This window comes from Delphinus delphis, chromosome 21 (assembly GCF_949987515.2).
Source record: "Delphinus delphis chromosome 21, mDelDel1.2, whole genome shotgun sequence".
NCBI classification, from domain to species: Eukaryota; Metazoa; Chordata; class Mammalia; order Artiodactyla; family Delphinidae; genus Delphinus; species Delphinus delphis.
This window is the reverse complement of record NC_082703.1, coordinates 35,126,040-35,148,098: the sequence shown is the minus strand read 5'-3', so window position 1 is coordinate 35,148,098 and position 22,059 is coordinate 35,126,040. Positions and strand designations below refer to the sequence as shown.

Here is a 22,059-nt window from a genome sequence, read left to right as displayed (position 1 = left end):
CCACATATAAACCAACTAACTTCTGAGCCTCAGTTTCTCTCCTCCTCAAAGAATAGTGCTGGTGGCGGGGCGGATGGGTCATGCAGTGAATTCTAAAGCTTTTAGCTTTATTTCAGGCACTATACAATATTTTCTTGAAACATATTAGTGTATGTTATAAATATTAAAAATTTAAGGTAATTAAAAAACCTCATCATAGTATCTTAAGTTATACACGTAAAACATTTAAGGGACATATAGTAAAAAAAATTACTTCACTTCAAATGTAAACACGAAAACTCTACCATATTAATTCTTATCATAAATACTCTACCATATTATCTTATGTTATAAATACTGAAAATAATTTTTTTTCTAAATAAAACACTGTTACCTTATGTTGTAACTAGTAACATCTTAAGGTACATATAATTAAAATCATTTTATACCAAATTTCAATTTACTTCAGATTTCAATTGTTAAAACTGCTTGTGAAAACAGCTATGTAAAAAGTCAGAATGGAACTTTCAAACTTAAATAAAACTGACCTGTTTTTGAAAAGTTATGATGACAATTATAATACATTTAAAAAATTACAGCTAATTAATCAATTATGGGAAAAAGATTCAGCCTACTTTACCTGAACCTTTTTCTAATTTTATTTTATTTATTTTTTTTTGCGGTACGCGGGCCTCTCACTGCTGTGGCCTCTCCCGTTGCGGAGCACAGGCTCTGGACGCGCAGGCTCAGCGGCCATGGCTCACGGGCCCAGCCGCTCCGCGGCATGTGGGATCTTCCCAGACCGGGGCACGAACCCGTGTCCCCTGCATCAGGAGGCGGACTCTCAACCACTGCGCCACCAAGGAAGCCCTAATTTTTATTTTTTAAAATATTTCCGGAACTATAGGAAAAATAAGTGACTAGAGAATACAGAGAAAGTACCCAGCAACCCTGCTGCTCTGGTCCCCCCCTCCGCCGCCAAATATTAATTTTGCCGTTGATCTTCTTCCTTCGCATATTATTTGATATCATATTTGTTATGTGGCAGTTTATTGAGTCCACATTGTCTGTCGATGTCTTACATAGAAATAGAATCGAATGTTTAGTTTCCTTCCAATCATATTATGGCCTCTAAGCAGAGATGTATGTTATCACAAACATTAAACATTACCTAGAGGCAACATGGACCGAATGGAACCCACTGAATCCTTCCCATTCTTGGCATTTGCAATGAGGGTGATCTGTTAAGTGGAAACCATGCTATGATGCTCTTTGATTAAAAAGGAAATAGAGTCATAGTTTAAGCTGACATATGCATACTTGCTGAATTCCCTTCTCTGTCATTATTAATTTGGGGATAATGTATGTGTGTGTGTGTGTGTGTGTGTGTGTGTGTGTGTGTATGCATAACACTAAAAGCCTCTTCCCAATAAACATTTTTCTGCTGCTTTAATGACTGAGCACCAATGGAGAGCAGGATGGTAGAGTGAAAAGAATACAAAATCTGGGAGATATAATGAAAACCAGTATCAAAACGAGATCATGCATAGGAAAGTGTTCCATAAACTGCAAAGTGAGGCGCTGTTATTGTTTGGGAGATCAACGATATGTATTTTCTGAGGCTTTGTTGCACCTTTAAAAATGGTGAGCATGAAAGAAAAAAAAATGGTGAGCATGATTTGTTCAGGCTGGAAGCCTGTGTCTTCCTATAGGATGCGAATTGCCTCTAGAAGCCTTCCTCTCAAAATAGAGGTTTAAAAAGAAGCTGGTGACTGAGATACCCTCTCACAGATCTTCTGATCTTTTATTTCATGAGTCTACAGATTTTTTAATGCCAGTTGATTAAAATTTTCCATAGAAGAGGTAAGTAAGCGATAGATTTACAGCAGAGAAGAATAAGAAAGACCTGGACTATTAGTCTGCTCGTGCTGCCGTAACGAAATACTGCACATGGGGTGACCTTAGCAACGGGAGTTGACTTTCTCACGGCTCTAGAGGCTAGAAGCCCCAGATCGAGGTCCAGCAGAGTCATTTTCCCGGGAGGGTTCTATTACTGACGAGCAGGAAGAGAACCCTCCTGTGTCCTCACAGGGCTGGAGAGAGAGCTCTCTGGCGGCTCTTCTTATCTGAACACTAATCCTATCAGATCAAGCCTCTCCCTGACCATCTCATCTAACCTCAGTTACTTCGTTAGAGGGCCTATCTCCAAATACAGTTATGGGGGGGCTTAGGGGCTTACGAATTTGGGGGTAGGGGAGGACACGAACATTCAGTCCCTAACACCTGGGTTCAAGCTCCCTGTCTGATATTTAGTAACTGTGCAGCTCTGAGCAAATCAATTTCATGTTCCAAATTCTCTGATTCCTCATCTCTAAAACGGGGGTGAAATGTGGGGATTAGAAGAGATAATGTCTCTTAATTTCCAGACTTTACCCATTTATTCAAATAAAGCAATAAAATTATTTTAATCCTTTTTTTTTAGGCCAGAGAAGATGTTTACGTGTGAGTATGCCCATAAGGTAATTTCCTTCTACAGAGATGTCTTTAAAAACATTCTCTTCTCATTTCTAAATGTATAAAGGCAAATATACACCTAATTATTTTTCAATAGTGTCTCTTAATATCATTCAAGTAGAGTGTTTTCTTAGGATAACGTATCACTAGCATAAAAGATGGAAAGAAACGTACATCATTAGAGAAATAATTCCCTGCATTTGCAGGGCGGCTGGCTGAAATGTATTTCGATCCTGTAGACTGAACTCACACTTTAAGTACTGAATTGTATTCTTTGCATTTAAAGCAACACACTAGGAAATGATGTTCCCACGGAAACACGTGAAAATGTAAAGATGAATGAAACAACTTTATGTTTTACGGCATTTACTTTGAAAATCTGATTAAGATAGATGTCTTCAGCTCATAATTCTTCAATGTCACAGTCATAGTTCCCATCAGCAAGATGTTTTAAAGGCTTTCGATTAATATTGCATGCCAGAACTGAAATTACATCCTTTGTCGTTTAGTTCTTAATGGTGCAAGTGATAGCTATCAAGCAGTGTTATATGAAGCGTGTGTGATTTTTATTGCAGGCTGTTTTCACAAATCTTTATCAGGTTTCACAAAGGCTGCTTGGGGTTTACAATAAATATGTCCTTCTGCTGGAAACCATACTGATTCTTAAAAGTGAGGTGAAACTTGGATTATTAGAATTTACTTATCGATAAAAAAACTACTCGGATCTGCCGTATTGCCATTTGCAAGCAGCCTTGAACATATCTGCTTTCACCCAAATCTTTTAGTAAATCACTGTTATAATATATGCAAAGTACGTGTCAGATACACATAGCTCACGAAGCCTTCTTCAGTCAGCAGGCACATCACGTGCCTAGTAAGGAGAACACAGCTGGACTCGGCTGCAGTGCACACTAACTACTGAACGCTGGCTGGGATCGTGCCGCAAAACTGTATGTTTCATTTTTTAAATATAATCACTAATTTATTTTTAAAGAGGAACCTAGGGTCCTGAAAAATAATTTCAAAATTTCTGAACCTCAAGCACATCAAAGACAACTCAACTTCATTTATTAAACACCCAGACTCATGAAAGAATCTTACTTATATATAGATTAGAAAGATACAGGTAAAAAAAAATTCTTACATTGATATTTTATATATACATATTTTTTGTTTGTTTTTTGCTTTGAACACAAGCCAACATATTTTGATCCTGGCTCTATCATTAACACATTCTACTCCTTCAGTCTTGGTTCCCTTTACCTATAAAATTAAGGGGTAGATTATGATTTCTAAGGTCTTTTTTCCAGTTTAAAGAAAATTCTAAAATCCTAGAGTGTTTTAAGTGTGTGTGTGTGTGTGTGTGTGTGTGTACGTACACATATACACACACAGTTTAAAGCTTCGGTTGCTGAAGTCTCAACTGCTGTTATGCCTTGTCACGTTGAGTTTTACAAAATACACATATTCTCAAGATAAAACAAGTGATCAAAAACATTACAAAGGACAACAGCAAGGGGCTTATTCTGGGATGTGTCTCCCTTGGGCAGCATCTACATAGTTGATGTAAGAGAAATCTGGCTGCATCTCTCCTGAGTGATCTGTGGGCTTTAGGGACCTCCCAGACATGGCTTTTGCCAACTGTATGTCTATTATAAAGGAGAATAAAAATATTAACATTAAGATCGACGTTCTATTCAGCAGCGCACAGCACATTCATCTTGTCTGGATAACCGCACACTTAAAATTAGAGTCTCCTTACCTGGTTCTAGACATTGGGAATAACGCACATGTAGAAAAGGGTTTCCGCAACTCCACTTCCCCATATGGCAGATCACTGCACTTCTCATTAATTCTATAAGGAAGAGCTTGCCTTTTCTACTATGTTTACTTGAATTTTTTCTACTGTATGTGGTTGACTGAAGGAATGGCAATAGTTCACTTTAAAAACATTCTCTCCATTAGCTAGGATCGATATTTTTAAAGCATTCCAACACGTCCATATCCACTCTGTAACAATTCCTTTACAGCTGATACTAAAAAATATTGTGTGCTTAAAAGAGAATGCTCTTCACGTTAAAAAAAAAAAAGAAAGAAACTACATATGTTCCCTCTATTTTACGTTTTTTTTTTTGCTAGCTATAAGTAAATTAGTTTTACCCAGTAATTCCAGAAAGAAGTTACTAAAAATCTAGCCTCAATGTAAACTTATAGATCCTAAATGCCAAAGAGGGGTTGCACAATGGAGAGAAAAATGCACAAAGGAAATTTATACTCACTAAAGCTTATTAAGCTATTACGCTATGTGCTCAATATACATTATTTAATCTCACAGCCACCTTAAACTGTCAGTATTTATTCCTATTTCACAAGCAGGGGGGAGAAAAGTTCTGAGAAATTGAGAACTCCAGCAATGGTCACAGAGTATGACTCCAAAGCTTTTCATACTAATTTACACGGGAATAATTATTTTTGTCAGTTTTGTTTCAGGCATGTTGTCAAGAAGAAAACGAAGAGGAAACGTTAGCTTTAACATAGGTCTGTAGAAACTCGATATTAAATGGGAAAACAGCTTGTTTTATTCTGAGTGTGGGGATGGACTGGTGTAGAGACCAAAACCCAGCAGCAGAAACAGAAGCATTGTTTTTTCCTAAGGAAACTACGCAGCATTTTACATGGGGAACATAGATGACAAAATAATTTGAGTGTTATTTTCAGTTTTACAAAGAGTTTAACATTTTTTAGTATGTAGGCAGTGTTTTGTCTCCTTTTTAAATTTTCTGAAGCCAGTTTATCTCTTTCACGCTAAGAAACAAAAATATGTTAGGTTTAAAAAAAAACCTCTAAAAGAAATGATTAAAAAAAATACAAGATCCTAGCTCCTACTGTTCTTCCTTCCTGTCCTTATACTATAACTTGGGGCTGGCAGGTTATTTTTACAAACTCATAATAGTTGCTAATGTCAGCATACGGTATTTCTTCTAACATTTTTAATGGCTTGTTAGAGTTATCAAATCAAACAGTACTACAAAGCACAATCCCATAGGCTCACCTTTGATTATCACCACAATTTACTGAAAAATATTTGAGACAGCATGATTAAAAGTTACTGGCCTTCTGGTTTATAAAGAACTGTTATCTCTTTAATTTCTTACTTTCATCATATACTGCCATGTTTCTATTTTTGTGAGGGCATCAAAATAGGGTCAAACAATTTCACATATTATATTCAAAACAAAATAGTATCTGCTTCTCATTATAACTTCTTACTTCTTTCCTGTTATCTTAAAATAATGGATAATTTTGATTCTTCCCTGAATGCATGATCCAAAAACCGAGTATGAGAACAGAATACAAGTATGGTTTATATTAACATGTTTAGTAATCGGCGTTTTGCACGTCAATGCGATTACACACTTTAAATACGTAATTTGACTTAAAAAGCACCCACCAAAATCGAGTGAGAAAGACAGATGCAATTAAATGATTATTCAAGCAAAGAAGCAGATATTCTAACAAAGAATACTAATTAACTTTCAAACAATGAGTACTGTGAAATCTAAGTTATACACTGCACATTACTGCACGCGTAAAAATGGAAGTGACCGCAGAGCCACTCTTTAAATTCAAAAATGTACCGCCCATAATTAGCAATCAAAGCGAATCATTAAGTTCCGCCGTAAACATTTGCCCTGGCGCTGGGTTAAGGCAGGTAAGTTGGCTGAAGAGGCTGTGACGTCTGCCATGCCACCCTTCACGCTTGCTGCTCACACAACCAGCAGAATGAAAACACTTCCTGATTTCAAGGCAGTCAGAAATACGAAGATTTATAACTGAGCAGATCTAACGCAGCTGTCACAAAGGGAAGTTACACTCACAATGAAACGCTCACATCATGATCTAGTGTTTATCCTAATTGGGGAAAAAAAAATTCTTTGGGAAGAACCCTGCAAATGTTGTTGGGAGAAGAGACTCACAATAAAAGAAGAAGGGGAAGAAAAAAGAGAGCTCGGGGAGGGAGGGGCGTTATTTCTTCAAAGAATTACTGCTGAGGTCACAGATAATGTGGTGCACCAGAAGACAGGGAATTTAGGATAGCACCTTCCTTTAAGTGCTTTATTCCTCTTTCATTTAGAATGGAGAAAAGAGTCAGAACAAGACAAAAGACAGCAAAAGAACCAAACTTCCAAAATAGCATTACACGACATTATTAATAGTGTCGCACGAAAGAGAAATGACAGCTCTCAAAAGAGTACTTTTGTCTCTACTTACTTTAATTAAACTCCCTAAGCTTTAAAGTGAAGTTTTCTTTTTTAAAGAAAACAGAAAAATACATCCAGGCGGATTAAGATTTGATTTCTGTCCCCTAATGGTCCTCAAGCATCGTGAGATCCTGTTTAAAGCAACAGAAACAGCCACAGCAGAAACAAACCTCAACAGCATGCAATTTTCTCAAAAGAACCAGGATTTCATCCTCTGCCTTTTCACAGGTAAGTCGGCGCCCAGTGCGCCCCTTCCTTTGCAGCAGGTACCGACTCATTAAATTTGAAATGAGAATTACAACAAAATTATACTAGTATGAATGTTTCAATTAACTTACTTTGTACCGGAGTCCCCTAACAATCTTGCTTTAAAATAAACGAATGTGATTTTAAAAGATCAGGGTACAGTGTGATCCATGAACATGAGTCCTGATGGTACATTCCTACTGGGGGAAAAGAGTTTCCAAATCTGTGGCCACAACTGACAAAACTCCATTGTAGCCAATGTAATGTCACTATTCTTATTCCAAAACACCTTAAAGGAAACCTATTTCTTTTTTTTAAACTTTTTATTTTATATTGGAGTATAGTTGATTAACAATGTTTTGTTAGTTTCAGGTGTACAGAAAAGTGATTCAGTTATACATATACATGTATCTATTCTTCTTCAAATTCTTGGGATTGACATGTACACACTGCTCTATTTAAAGAGGATAACAAACAAGGACCTACTGTATAGCACAGGGAACTCTGCTCAATATTATATATTAACAACCTAAATGTGAAAAGAATTTGAATTTGGAAAACCTGTGTCTTGCCTTCTCAACATGCATTGTTAATCTGCCCAAAACTAGGTTCACCCTTCTCCTCCTATATACCTTGCCCAGCCCAAATCCTCTTTCTCAACCTTTCCATTCTTCCACTGAAATCACCATTTTCTCCTTGAAAATTTGGTGATAGTTTTGACTCTTAGTTCATCATCAAGTTGGTTGTTAGTTCGTTCAAACTGTACCTTGGTTTTGTATTTTCCCCTGGATCGCCATTGCGTCACCCTACCTAGACCCTGATTTATCACCCTTCCTCTCTACCTCTCAGTCATTTGATAAAAACCCTTGCCTGTTGACTAGGTATAAGCCCTGTGAAAACCTCTGCGCTGACATCTTTGCCTACTGACTCTCCACTACAGTCTCTCCTGCATACAACTGACAGCTTCATTTTCATAAATTTATTCTTTCTTGACCCAAGAATGGTTCGCTGCTGGCAAGTCACAAGTCCACATTTTATTTACCCAGTAATGTTCAAGGACTGTGGAGATACAGAAGGAGAAGCTAAGTTTATTGGCCTAAAGGAGTTGATGCATTTTTTCGAGTTGACACACCTGATGCAGCTAGAACACAAATCTCAGGCGAGTGCAACGAACAAACAAATACATTCAAACTGTCTGAGGAAACGGAAGGAGGAAGCATTTGCTTCGTGCAGGGGTTAGTTTCGAAGGCTTCAAACCAAAGTGTAGGCTAACCTTCAGCTAAACTTGAAGGGAGAAGCAAAGATTTAGGAAAGTCAAGGTGTGGGTCACAAGGAAGCCTGTAGAGATCAGTAGTGACACTGGTTTGGAAAAGCAAGTAAGAGAGAGAGTTCTGGATAGACCAAGTGGCGACAACTGATGGCTTTAAGTCCAAGCGGGAGAATCTGTACTCGATTTGGGAAGCCATGCAGAGGTCCCTTGGAAGGGAGACGAGAGAGGCCAGAGGAAGATTAACCTGGATGCTCTTCCAAGGTACAAGGACCTTGTGGCAGCAACCTGGCTGTGAAGTGATGGCCATCTTGTTACGTCTGGAGCTGAGCAGACTCATTGGTAATGGTCATCCACTCACTCCACACGTATTTACTGAGCACCTACCATTGCATGAGGGATACATCAGTTAAAAAAATACTGAGTTAGGTTTTAGCCATGTTGATAATGGTTTAGAAATGTTTACATGTTAGGATATTTTGGTGATACAGATTGTTGAGAAACTGTGAAGATAGTTGAAACTGGGAAAAATAAGTGCTATTATTTATGTGCATGATAACCATAGCTATTGATGTTAATACAAAATATATTCCCCCAATTTATATATTCTCTTCCAGATTCACTAAATTTTCTATGTTGTTAACATCCTGGATCCCCTTGACAATGACTCCACTGCTACTTCTGAAATTAACTCTTACAGTTTCCTATGTAACTTACTGAATGGTTAGAAATTCCCTTTAGATATTCATTCCTTCATTATAGCAATACTCCAGAAGGGGGTCTTCATTTAAACCCTTAGTATGTTTAGAAAGGCCTCTTGGGCTGTTATCCTACCCAATTCCAAAGAGTAAGACACATTCACCTCCTCCCTCCCTTCCTTCGTTCCACACATATGCAATAAACTCCTACAATATTTCATGTACATGCTGCTACTAGCAGTTCGATGATGAGGTAAGTACTCTTCTGCCCTTTTGGAGCTTCCACTGTGTCTGACTCCAAAGTTTTTTTTCCTACTATACTATACTGCCCTCCCACTCTTGAGTATAGAAACATGCAAAGAGATGAAATATTATCTGGTAAATAAGAGATGAAATAGCCTCAATTCTGAAAGGTTCACACAAGGCTTTTCTGATAATATAAATGCTTGAGTTGTCTCGAGCAATGCCAATTTCAGGCAAAGAACCTACGGGAAACTGGGGAAATGCAAGAGCATGGAGGTGAGGCGGAGTGGAATGAAGCAATAGCTCAGATCAGCTGGAGCATAAAGGGTGTGGGTGGGTGCTGGGGTGGGTGCTGGGTGGGGCGGGACGGCAGCAAATGAGACAGAAAATGAAGTGGCAAAGACAGGGAGGAGGGAGATGTTGATGGGCTTTGCCTTCTGCACCGACTACAGAAATCTGCATATTGTTGTATTAGCAACAGGGAGCTGCTGAATGGTTTTAAGCAAAGGACGACAAGGCCAGAGATGGATTAATGAAGACTCTTCTGGCAGCAGCTTGGAGGATAGATGTGGAGTGTGTGTGGCTGGGTGGTAGGTGACGAGAGTTAGTATGGATCTGCCGTAAATATCTGTATTGAGTACATAAATGAAAGCCCTGGAAGTGGGGATAAAGATGCAGGGTCAGATTCAAGAGATAATTAAGAGGTAGAATAAACTGATTACCTTTAGCAACACATTAAATGAAGGGCAGGGTAAAAGAGAGGGACGTGCATAGAATTTTCAAAATATTTTCAGCAATGTCTTTCATCTTTTAAAATCACTTAAAAATCACAAGATTTCATCATATTAACCTTATTCGGCTCTAACCACGCTAATCATTCTGGAAACCGACACAGGACTGGCCTATGTTTCTGTTGAACTGTGGTTACTGAAACAGTTCTTTTTACACACCAGGGTCTGGTGGTGCTTGTATTTGCCTCTTCTTTTAAATTGCAAAGTCTGTCTCGGGAACACTCCACAGCACCGAGTGAAACTTAATACACATGTCTTTCTAAAGCAAATTCTTTTCTTTTTTAAAATCCCACATTCAAGGTATTTTTCCACACAAGCTACTCACATTAAAAACAGATGAAGAAGCAGAAGGAAAAAGAAACAGACTGGGAGAAAGAATTTGGTATTGACGGGAAACTGAACCTGAATGTTTAAAGCTAAGCTCAGGATGTGGTGAAATGGGGAGAAAGCAAAGTTAACCCAAAGCCCTACAGAGTAAATGTAAAATCTACTGAACAAATACCTTGTATAGTGGATTTTCTGAACACTGTCTGAAACATAGGCCTGAGTGCACTCTGACTTAACTCTCCTTACAGTAATGTTTCATCACACTCTGAAAGGGAGAGTAATCGAACCCAGCCTAAACTCTTCCAGAGGAAACTCAACTCTTGGCCAGAAGAGATAAACAGAAGCAAAAGGAAAGAAAATGGCTATTTTTCAGCTTAGAACCTTACTCTTTTAACTGTTTACTATTCGTGTTTAGAGATGAGAATTTTAGGAGAGAAAGTTCATATTATTTCTTCCTTTTATATAGTGCTCTGTCTAAGGATTTCTTACTTTCTTAAGACAAGTAAATTTATTTTGATTTCCCAATATCCAGAAACATGATACTGGACTCCCCTGGTGGCGTGGTTAGGAATCTGCCGGTCATTGCAGGGGACACGGGTTCGAGTCCTGGTCCGGGATGATCCCACATCCCGCGGAGCAACTAAGCCCATGCACCACAACTACTGAGCCCACGCGCCACAACTACTGAAGCCCCTGCGCCTAGAGTCCGTGCTCCACAACAAGAGAAGCACTGCAATGAGAAGCCCGCGCACCGCAACGAAGAGTAGCCCCCACTCGCCGCAACTAGAGAAAGCTCACGCGTAGCAACGAAGACCCAACGCAGCCAAAAATAATAAATAAAATAAACTTATTTAAAAAAAGAAACATTATACCAAAGCAATGCTTTGCAGAATATTTAAAATAAACTGAAGTGTATATGTATACTTTACATATAAATACTTATGCAAATTAAGAAAACTATAAAGACAGAGATCAGCTTCAAATTACAGCGTTACATAAAACAGACTCACAGATATAGAGAACAAACTAGTGGCTACCAGTGGGGAGAGGCAAGATAGGGGTAGGAGATTAAGAGGTATAAACTACTACGTATAAAATAAAAAAGCAACAGGATATATTGTACAGCACAGGGAAATATAACCATTATTTTGTTATAACTTTAAACGGAGTATAATCTATAAAAATATTGAATCACTATGTTGTAGCTCACACTAATATTATAAATCAACTACTCTTCAATAAAAAATTAAAATTAAAAAAAGAGCAAAAGAATTAATAAATATATAATTAGCTTTTGTTACCATTTTTTTTTTCCTGGAAGGGAGCAACAGATAGAATATTAAAAGCTTGTGTTTCTTTAAACCTGAGATCTGCAGAGAGCAAGTGTGCTGTGCCCTTTTCTATAAATAAAATTTCAAGGAACACAGCCACGCCCACTCGTTTACATTTGACTGCTTCTCTACTACAACAATGGATTAGCGCCGCCAGTCCCCATAAAAGCCTCAAATATTTACCACCTGGCCCTCTAAGAAAAAGGTTGCCAATCAGTTGTGTTTTGTTTTGTTTTCTGGTAACTGAAAATTTTATTGAGACAATTGTAGATTCCCATGCAGCTTTAAGAAACCAGACAGAGATCATCCATGTACCCTTTACTCAACTTCCCCGGGGGATGACATCTTCCAAAATCAATACATCCAGCTTTCTGAGTCAGACTTCCCCAGTTTTATTTGTGTTCCTGGTTGTGTGTGTGTATGTGTGTGTGTGTGTTCAATACAATTTTACTACATCTTTATGTTGACCAGTTTTAAACATAAACTTGTTTCCTCAGTAATGAGGGCTTTTTCTTATCATTTGTTTAGAAGGTAAAAATTGCAGTTCTAAAAGCAAAAATTAAAAAGTTCGTGTTAGTGTCAAGTTTGGCAGAAGTTGGCAAGATAAAATGGGGTACAGACAGCCAGATTTAGGGCCTATCTGTAAAGTCATTTTAAAAAAGGAAACATGCTCTGTGTCTGTGAACAGAATAAACCGTTTTACCATCTGCAATTGCACTGTGAAGATTTTCCTTTTTGAAATAAGTTTTACTGAGAAGCTTACTTTCTTACTACCAAATCTTGTGGGAAGGGAGGGTTACCAGGGCAGTGGCAGGTAGAGAAAGAGAAAAAGGAAGAAAAAATGTAACCAAATTTAGGTGTATTAATAGTTGTTTGTCACTTAAAATTAAAGTTTTATCTATATGAGTCACTTGAAATTATTATCAGAAAGGCAAAAATAATATATTTCACTATGCGTTTGAGTTAAAATACATAATAGCATCTATAAATGGCTCAATGAAATGTTCAGCATTTTAAATAATTCTTTACAGAGCGGCTCGGGAGAATTCATTTGCTTAAAGATGCCTCCTTCATTTCTAAAGCAAGGAACTAATAAAGCACAAGTTTCATAAATACAATTTAGTTGAGAAAGCAATAAATAAATGCATGAAGTAACGCATACCAAATGAAAACAATCCTGAAGTAAATCCTTCCTGTGAATATCCTCTCTGGAATTAAATGGAGAATAAATTAATGAATAAATAAATAATAAATAATAAAGCTGTGGTAAATTGCAATTCTGAAAAGAATAGAAATCTACATGTTACAAGAATCAATTGGACATGACAAGTCATTTTGAACGACTGATAAAAGGCATACGAAAGAATGTAAATTTCTAGCCTCACATAACCAAACTGAACTGTCAAGTTTGTTGTAATAAGAAATACAAATCTTTTGTATTTGTATAAATTGTGAGAAAGCATTTCAAGTCATAAATGGAGAAGGAAGCATGTTCAAAACTATGTCTGTTCGTGAATTAAAATACTTTTCTGTGCTTGAAGTGGAAAATATATTGAGCTAAAGGTCCTTAAGAAGAATTCATTTTAGTTGTTATTTTATTATAGTTAATCTATTTTTATTACTGAAAAACAAGATGTTTTCAGCTCTAAAAAATAAGGAGTAATAAATAATGACAAATGTGAAAAGAGTTTCTGCTTAAGTACAATCATTTCAATGATGTGTGAAATATGAATCTCAGTATTTTTCCTTATTAATGAATAAAACATTATAACATTTGGGACCATCTGGAAGTAAACTATAAATAAACTTTCTTTTAAATATTAAATCACACAAACAATTCAATTCTGATATAAAGCTTCAGCACTCCTTTTCCTCTGTTTCTCTAGTACCCATCTCAAACCCTTGAGAAAAATCTTCAGAAATTTTAACAAATACACTGTGTTGAAGTCATAAATATTTATGGCATTCATTCGATATGGAAAACTAGGCTAAAACACAAATATACTGGATTTTCACTGTTTCTTTTCTCTTTTATTATAGCCCTGTTTCTTTTTATAAACAATTGTTTCTGATGGTGTCAAACAAAACTTCATCATTACTGTACTATTGCGATGCTCTCCTAAAAATATTATCGAGAGACTTGATTCCCACGTCAAAAAGCTTACTTAAACCTTTATTCAGAGGCATATACTTGAAAACTTGTCAAAACGCTTTGCAGAAATTTCTTCAAAATGTTTTAAATTGATTTGATACATTATGTTGTAAATATCAGAAAAGTGTTTAGTTCATGTGAGTGTAACACACATTACTGGCTATATAGTTGACCCCTGAACAACGGCTTTGAACCACTTGGGTCCACTTATATGCATATATTTTCCAGCAGTAAATACTACAGTACTCCATGGCCAGTGGTTACTGAATCCGTGGATGTGTAGGAACTGCAGACACAGACCATAAATTATACTCGGACTAACGCCCCCACCTTGTGCAAGGGTCAACGGTGTTCCAAAATATCTCATCATGCAGGCGAGTCCTGCCACTCGAATCTCAACAGTACGGAGGTGCACAAACTAAGCAATGTCTTGGGAGTCTGGTCAACTTGGCTTGAGGCTCTGAGTCTCATGTTTCTAATGTAGAAAATGTGGACTAATAGCTACTACCTCTTGAGGTTCAAGAAGAATGAAATTCAATGAAGTAATACCTGGCACAATTTGTAACTGATAGAGGATGATCAGTAAATGGTAGTTTTTTTTAAAAAAATGGCTGTCTCACTTAAGCAGAATCGGCAAAGCCATGCCTTAGAGAAGGGCTATATGAAGCCCTCATTACTTCCCTTCCCATCCCCGCACGCCCACCCGCGGTCTGTGACCTTAACAGCTACTATTAATATATATGGCACTCTTGGGCACCAATAAGGCCGTACAAATTTCTCAAAATCCTGAATCAGGCAGTTACCAACAATGAGTTTAACTTAGTACGTGAATGTAAGCCTCTTGATCAAACCTAGGGCAACTGTTTCTACCGTCTTAAAGCCACTAAAATAAGTTTCCTGAAGCTGAATACTTCTAATTTTGTTTTTTCTACTTAGTTCTAAATAGAAGTGATTGAAATATCAGTTTGAAATATCAATTTGGTAAAATTCAGGAAGAGACAGGACACTGAGAATAGGTACACCCATCTGAAAATAAGTAAGGTCTCCCAACATTGACAATGTCATTAAGGTCAACTCTACTGCTGGATTTATTCACGGGCATTGTGATTCTGAAGATACTAATTTACTAATTAAACGCAGACCTGTGCCCAAGATTACCTATATAGTGCTGTAATAAGTGACTCGGTGCACTAAAGTATTGTACTGCTGTCTTTGGCATTTAAATATATGCTCCTCCAGACTGACAGCTACTTATGTGGGGCTGAAAAGACCAACTGGATAGATAAACAAACTGTCTTTACAACAATGTTCTCCTTTTAAGACTAATCTTTGGTTTATGGCTGTTTATAAAATATGCTGTTGTGTGCAAGCCTGCCGCTCACTCCACAGTCCAGAGTCTTTGTTTTCAAACGGGTCATATCATTCCCAGTTGCTGTGTGCCAGACGACCTTTGGTTCTGGTTTCATAGCAATTTATACTGATGCCATACTGTTTGAAATTTTGCAGTCTTGCGTGTTAATTATATACATCAGAAGAAAACACTCATTCTTAAAATGCTCATACCAATGGTTTCTTATATGGTTACTTTTCAGTGGAAGTTTACATTGTCTGAAACATAGACCATATCACCAAAATATATCAATATTACCAGGAAAATCCAACCCGTATAACTAGAAGTCTCAGTTAACTGGAATTTTTCCTATCCTTCAAATTTTAAAAGAGAAGAAAATGCAAAGAAAACAACGTATGATTTCTAAATATGAAAAAAAACCATGTATAGGACCTGTCCTTGTTATAATACAGATTCATCTCCACAGCCTAAGATAGGAAACACAACAACGGTTGTTACTTACTTAGCGTTTACTACAGGCGCTCTCCTTTACACATATTTATTTGGAGCTGTTTGTACAAAATGGCACAGATTTTGTAATCCTGCACTTAGTTAAGAATCATTCACTTCCAAATGAACCCTGCCATTTCTGATTATTGTATTCCTGGCTAGTCTGTCAGTTCTTGTAGCAAACTATAACTACGGTATACAGCATTCTCGCAATGTGACTCAGAATAAGCACACCCGTCACTACTTATAGAACCCAAACTATCATTTGTTCACTGGCCCTTCCCGAAGTTTTAAATCATTTAGAACCACCACTGGTATGGGTCTAAATCCTGGTTCTACTACTTTCTAGCTGACTGATCTTTGACAAAGTTAGTAACCTCTCTGGGTCTTAATTTCTTTCATGTTTGCAGACATTAAAATCAAGGGCCTGAAACTCAAGATGTGGTATTACCCTCTTTCTTCCTAAACCCCTAACAAATCTGCTTCTTTTTTCCTGTGTTTCCTCTAAGGTGGTCTATAGCATCCCATCCCAACCAATATTATCCAAATCGGGCATTTTAGAGCAATCTCTGATGTGTCTCGCTCCGTAATCCCTGCCCCACCAAATGTAAGCACTGACCCTGGCGCATCATTGCTATCCTGAGAAACCTCTCTTGAGCTTTAAGGCTCCCGTTCCCCTCCTGCCACTGCACGAGTCCAGAACTTCATTAGCTTTGGCCTCGACTATGGCAATGAGTTTAACTTCTCTCCACGCTTCAAGGCTAGCACTGTCCAAAGAAATATAATGTGAGTTATATATATTGAATATATATAATTAAAAATTTTCTAGTAATCAAATTAAAGAAAGCAAAAAGAAACAAGTGGAGTTAATTCTAATAATACATTCTGTTCAACGCAATATACTCTACCTGCACCTTCTCTGTCTACTAAGTTGCCACTTTACTCTTTGAGGCAAAGTTCAAACCTCACCTCTCCTGAGAAGAGTTCCAGAAAGACACAAACACCCTAGGCTCCAATTTTCTCCCTGACTTCCCAAGTAGCAGCTATCAAATTTATTCACCCTTCATCACAAAACCACGCTGACTGCTTCCACAGCAGCTCGGTCACACCGTCTGCTCCAGCCCGGCCCTCACTTCTGCTCACTAATACTTTTGTTTTCTCTTGTTAATTTCCTGTCACATTCCTTAAAGTGGCTGCTCTAAGCTGCTTCTAATCTTCCACTCAGATCACTCAAGCATGAAGCTCAGGAAATGACTGAGGTGTCTTACTTTTCTAAGATTTGAGCCATGGCATTTGAGTTCCCGCATTTCCCTTCCCGTTTATCTCAGAATCTCGCAATATATGCTCAGACATTTTTATGACGTATGTTTCTATTGAGGTATAATTAACACACAATGTAGTGCACAGATCTTAAGTGTTCAGTTCCATGAGTCTGGCGACTGTGTACACCCATCTACCATCACGCAAAACAAGATATATTTAAGTATGTGAATTTTTTTTTTTTTTTTTTGGTGAGGCTTAAACAACAGCAGCTTATTTTCTCATAGTTAGAGAGGCTGGAAGTCCAAAGTCATGGTGTCAGCAGAACTGATTTTTTTCTGAGGGCCTCTCTCCTGGGCTTGGCTTATAGATGGCTATCTTCTTCTGGGTGCAAAACAAGACAGTGAACATCTTCTTCACCCAGAAAGTTTCCTTGGGCCCCTTTCCAGATAATTCTCTTCCTCTTCCCCTAACCCTCCACCCGAGGCAGCCACTCTCTGATGTCTGGCATCATATATAGATAGTGTGTGTGTTCTTGGGTTTTATATATCTGTGTAATTGGAATCATACAGTATGTTCTCTGTCACATCTGGCCTCTTTTGCTTAATGGGATGTTTCTGAGATGCATTTAAAGTGTCGTGAATAGCAGTGGTTTATTCTTTTTTATACCATTAACCAATTCTGTTGATGGACATTAAGGCTGCTTCCAATTTTAGGTTTTTATGAATGAGGCCGCATATAAACATTTTTGTATGAGTCTTTTTTAACACATGTTTTCATATCCTTTTGGTTAAGTATCTAAGGGTGCAATTGCTGGGTCATAGGCCAGATGTTTAACTTTAGAAACAGCCATCAAACAGTTCTCCAAGGGGTTTGGACCAAACTAACTGCTCATCAGCAGCGCATGCGAGCTCCGGCATTACCTTCTGCCCGACATTTGGTGTTGTTAGTGTCTTTGATTTTAGTCCGGGCTGGAGGGTACGGGTCCTCGGCCTTTCTTGATCTTCTTAAGGCCCTCCCCACAGCTTCAAGGAAAAGGCTGCCCTGCTCGTTCCCACTCTTTTCTCCTTCTGGATCTAAGCCTCGTCAGCCTCCTTGCACTTCCCTCTCCATTCATTATTCCCGCTCCCCTGCGGCTTCCCGTGTTCTTCCTCCCCGGATCCTTGCATTCCAACTCCCTGTGCTGAGCTTAAAACACGGTGACCAGTAAGGAAGAGCCAATCCAGGCGAGAAATGAGGGTGGCTTATATGAGTGCAACATGGCAGACGTGTGAAAAGTGGTCAATTCTGAACATCCTTTGCAGGTAGAGCTGACAGGATTGGCTGATGGAGATGGTGCACGTGTCTCCCCTAACTGCACCTATAGCCCTATTGTCTTTTCAAGCACTACTGCTTACTTCTAAAACTCAATAAGACAACACTGAATTCATATCATTCCCTTAAAACCAATTCCCCAACATCACTAGCTTTTTGATTCAATTCATTCTCTCAAGAAGTATTTCTGAGTTGTTCCTGTGTATGTGTCAGGCGCCGTTCTGGGCATTTGGGTTTTACCTCTGTGAACAAAACAGAGTAAACCTCTGTCTTTTTGAGGGTTCCATTCTTCTGTGGGAAGACAGCAAATAATAAATATAATTGCAAGGTAAAGCATACGGTAACTTAGAAGGCAATAAGTGCTTTAGAAAACAAAGAGTAAACTAGGGTAGGGATGTCGGGTTAGCCTCATTGAGCAAAGGCTGAATGAAGGAGATGAGAGAGTTCAACAGGGAGAACTCTGGTTGAAGGGTTCCAAAGAAGGACGAACTAGGACAAAGGCATGCCTGGTGTACCCCAGGACCAGAAAGGAGGGTCAACGAGCCCAGAGAGGTGCAACCACGGGGGCAGCGGAGCAGGAGAGGGGCTCAGTGACAGCAGGAGCCAGACCACATGGGACGGTGCAAACCCTTAGCAAGATGAGCCCTTACTCCAAGCGAAAGAGGGAGTGAAAGAGGGAGCTGGGGAGCGCTGTGAGGCAATAAGTTACATTTTAAAAGAATCACTCAGGCCACTGTCTTGACTACAGATAGGGAGGCGGTGCCAAGGGACCCCCTGCAGATAGAATCTTCTGCAGAATCCAGGTGAGAGATGATGGCGACTAACACGTTAGCCGTAGAGACGATAGGAGAGTGTTGGATTCTGATCCTAGGTTGACTATAGAGCCAACCTACTCAAAATTTCAACTTACAAGTCATTCCATCACACAAAAAGGGAAAGATCTTTAAAAGCAACCTCCACTTTAAGCTCTACTACCAAAAATTAGACTTTAAGGGCACAGACTAGATTGTGTCTCTTATACTTACCGCTTTATTTAGAAGTTATTATTTTATTTCCCTTCCCACATACCCTTTGTGGTATGAAGTAAGGTATGCTTTATTTCTCTTATACATCTTTAGGGGAAAAAACACCCCTTTCCTCATGGTAAAGAAGAATATGGTCTTTCTAAGTCTTAAAATATGTCACAGTATATACCAATAAATTTAATTTTGAAAGTAGTGAAATATGATAGAAAAGAACAGTGTCCAGGTAAGCAGTTTATTGTACACCTGCTATAAAGGGAGCTCAAAAAAACATTCTGACATCCACTATTTTAGAAAAACAGCTTTAGATCCAAAATTTGGTAACTGTGCAGAATGAAAGCGTATTCCAGACAGAATATGTCATCTTTGCCACTCTACATTGGTAGTCAATGGAAAGGCTACCTACAAACGGAGAGCACCCCCTTGGCCGAATTCAAGGGCTCATGGGCTAGCTGTATAGTCTGCCAGTTTGACTCAGTACATTATGGTCTGGGAGAAAGAAACAATAAACACAACACCAGCATGATAATTCAGTGCTGTGATCTATTTGGAAGTAGCTGAGATGCGATTTTCATCTTCAATCATTCATACCATGCTTCCTGGAAGGGCCAACGTTCTCTGCATTGGCTTCATTTTGGTCATTTCCTGAGCTGGGTGTTATGCCAGGTTAAGACTTTATTCCATGGTTACAAAAAGTCAGGAAGCACAACAGGGAGAAAACCTTCCATGTAATTAAAGCCTTTGATTGGGATGCACAGCTCCGGGCAAACGTGTTTCTGACAACGCGAGCAAATCATGCTGCAGACAGAGAATCTGTCCGCTTCCCTGAATCTGTTTTTCACTGACTCCAGAGATCATATGGGCACTGAAACATCCCTGACTCAGCAACAGAAGTGACAAAAGCAATCATGTACAAAGGCCAGGGAAAGAGGCCCCGGGGAATCTTAGCACCCACCAGAGGAACACACAACTGGTAGCAGAGGTTATTCTCAGAGGCATGACGAAATCAGAGAAAGACACCCTGTCTGACCTTTTATAGAACATTTCAGAAGCAGAACAATCAAATGAGGAATGCTTTCCATAACAATGGTGTACAGAGTAAAGGAGTGCCTTTGATCAGAGTGGTGGAACTAGGTAACTGAATCGCCTACAAGCGATTGAAATATGCAATAATTAAGGGGCCCTTCAAGTTTACTTCAACAGCTGGTCTTAAGTGGAAAAAGGAGACAGAATTCAATCTTACGTGCTAATGATTATTTAACAGATGTGAAAATCCCACTGTTCTCTCTTCCTTCCTTCTTAAGGAATGCCAAGAAGAATTTTCTTTAAAGCGGAATACTCTAGATGTTTAATCCATTTATGTATGGAAGCAGGAAATGTGTTTTCCAAGTGTTTTAACTTAAGAGAGTAATCTGGATGCCTAAAAGGGCACTATAAAAATAGACACTGATTTAAGACAGAAAGTTTGAAAACATACTGATAATGGCAATTGGTATGAGGGACACGGATTTCAAAGATGCATAACATTTTAAAACCATTTTCTCAGACATTTGACTTTATACTTTTCTTTTAAAGATTCTATTGTTGAATAACTAACATAGTTGCAACACTCCATTAAATATTTACAGAGAATCTGAAATAGCTGCCTCTGAATAATAATTGTTAAGAAATTCAACTACAGAAAATTCTTCATTATTTGTGATAACTGGGTGTGGATATGATTTAAAGTCACATATAATTTAGTTTGTAGCCTCGATCTTCATAGCCTATACACCTTTACCAGAGAAGAATTAACTGACTTACTACTTTCTCAGCTTTTTTGGTTTTATCATCTTGGAGGTTAAAAAAAAAAAGTCTAGAGACAGCAGGATAAACAAAAGTAGGTAGTAATCAAGACTGATTTCATCAGGAATGTCTCTTTTAATTCTATTCTATTCCTTCATATGTGTGCTTTATAAATTGTGTAATTGAGTATCTTTACTAATGATATAAGTGAACATATTAATAAAGGCATATTGCTTCATCCTAGTGACGGACTAATTATATACGAACACTAATGAATACTGGAACTTTTCACACACTGTGGGGAAAAACTCAAACGGAACGGTAAACGTTTCAAATATAGGAGATAAATAAGATGACACATATTCATTTAAGGTATTTATACTGTAATGCTGGAGGCTGTTGAAAAACAAAAGAGACAAAACCAAAGAGACGGAACAAACTCACAGATTTAAAAATACCTTGGCAGAGACATATTTGACATTTCTGTGAAGCTAAAAGAAGAGAGAAACAGATGTTACATCATTGCAGGAGTTACTACAGATCACCTACCAGATGGAGGATATGTATTGAGGCTTCCTTTACAGATTATAAAACTGGAACCAAAGCAATACTGTGATGACGGGGCATTTTAACCATTCATTAAGTCAGGAAACAAATAGGTGTTGAATGCTTGCTGTGTGTCAAGAATTGTTGTAGTCTCAGAGATACATTAATGAATAAAACAAGGAAGGAACTGGGGATGCCCAGCCTGGTGAAGAGAAGAATTGAGGTGGGGAGACAGACATTCTTATTTTCGTGGAACGACTGTCACTTAAAAGAAAGAATGGACTCATTTTAACGGAAGTTAAAGGGAGGCCTTCGGTAGAGCAATAAGAAGGAACTTCCCAGCTCTTTAAGCTGGCTAAACATAGGACAAGCTGCCTCAGCTAATCCCTTACCCACCAGTTCAAGGCAAGGCTGGAAAATCATGTGCCCGGGAGCCTTCAGAAGAGATTCCTGAACTATGTGAGGCTCTTTCAATTCTAAGG

The 22,059-nt window shown here is 38.3% G+C and overlaps 1 protein-coding gene across 9 annotated transcripts in view; it reads right to left on the bottom strand.

Moving 5' to 3' along the window:
* Window positions 1-22,059, bottom strand: part of TENM3 (teneurin transmembrane protein 3) — a 605,325-nt gene that overhangs the window by 194,701 nt on the left and 388,565 nt on the right. The gene's annotated exons all lie outside the window — the stretch shown is intronic.